Here is a 1,784-nt window from a genome sequence, read left to right as displayed (position 1 = left end):
GGATTTTGTTGGACCGCGAGCTTCCCTCCGAGCGGCTCGAAAAATGGGTTCCAGGAAGCTGCGAATGAATGAGGGGGATGCAGTTTACGCGCGAAGGTCCCTCCCGCGAAACTCGGATTTCCCGGGAAATCTTCAAACCAAATTTACATATTCTTTGCTATTGGCCAGTGATACACAGCTACACCGGCAATCGCGTAAGCACGTAAACGTGACCAACCAATGGGCATTGGGAATCAGGGGACAAAAAGGGGTGTCTCGTATTTTTTGCTTCATAGTCATACATCAATTTCTCTACTCAGGCCAAAGCTGGGAACGAGGTTAGGTCAAAGTTGAACACATTTAATTTATGAATTACTGCCACGAAATATTCACGTCACTACTACAAGGTAAGAAAACTGTATTTTCCCAGTCTCCAAAATCACCACAGACTCGACACATGACAAAATTCCTCCACACCTGAAAGCCTATCAACTTGCCGGCTCTTTCCACAGCAAAACAGTAGGCAAGGCAGTGGCACCCTGGTCTAGAAATGCAGGCTTCAATCTATGTTGTTTAGTCTATCTGTTCAGTACTGCTCAGCACTGTTTCAAGATGCACTGAGATCTTCTTCTTCTTCTTTAGAATTTCCGGCAGTGTAGACGCATCGTGGCGTATTACTGCCCTCCTCAGTTCTTATACTACACTAGTGGTGTGCCATATTAAGGCCTCTTCAACACACACTTTCTCCTTCTTCTCTGCTCCTCTTGCCGGTCCAATACTAACTTCTTCTTCTTCTTATTTGAATTTCCGGCAGTGTAGACGCATCGTGGCGTATTACTGCCCTCCGCAATTCTTGCTTCGCCCACACTTGAGAAAGTTTACACTCCTCTTCTTCTTCTTCTCATCTTCAAAACACATTTCTATCGTCTCTGTCTCCTTCTTCTCTGCTCCTCTTGTCATACAATCACAATACAAACATCATCTCGAATATATATACACAAATGTTCTAGAATGTTTGATTATGACATCATACTGTGACATCACAATCTAGAATGTTTGATTATTATGACATCATACTGTGACATCACAAATGTTCTATGACAAATAAGTTGGTTCAAATGACTATCTAAATCCAATCAATATTCCTAATTGTATAATATAGCATTGTATAGCAGTGTACATAAAGACCCAGTGCCTCATCTGTAGCTAACAGTGTATTGCACTACCACAGGACCTAGCATGTCCTACCATGCTCTGTAAATAACTCGTGTACATATACTGATATGCCCTACTTTGTTTACTTGTTTTTTGCACAATGTCGTTCTACTGGATTCTTATTATATATTACCATTGTATTATGCACAATCGTGCGGGCAAGACCCCCCGCATTTCATTGTATACTTGTATGCCGACAAATAAAACTCTTGACTTGACTTAATGCCGTTTCAATGTAAGGTTATAAAAATTAATATATAAACATTCATATAATACAATAATCTAAATATACAGCTAAGTCCCATTGTATTCTGAAATGTAGACCTAAACAGTGTAGCCAACTAAGCCAATAGAAATAAGGTATAACTCATGAGTGCTTTGGCTCCTATACAACTCTTTTTGCAAAACAGATAGTCAATGACACAAACAAAGAGTTACAAACGCAATCAAAGATGGCTTAACCAAAATCCCTGTTAACGACAGAGGCCCCATTTGTACTTACTTCTTACCTATTTATCATCATTAGTTACGCTGATGGCCATTATGACTTACTACCAGTGTCTTTATACCGGTATCACTGTGCATATAAC

This window comes from Notolepis coatsorum (assembly GCF_963971535.1).
Source record: "Notolepis coatsorum genome assembly, chromosome: 4".
NCBI lineage: Eukaryota > Metazoa > Chordata > Actinopteri > Aulopiformes > Paralepididae > Notolepis > Notolepis coatsorum.
This window is presented reverse-complemented; position numbering follows the sequence as displayed.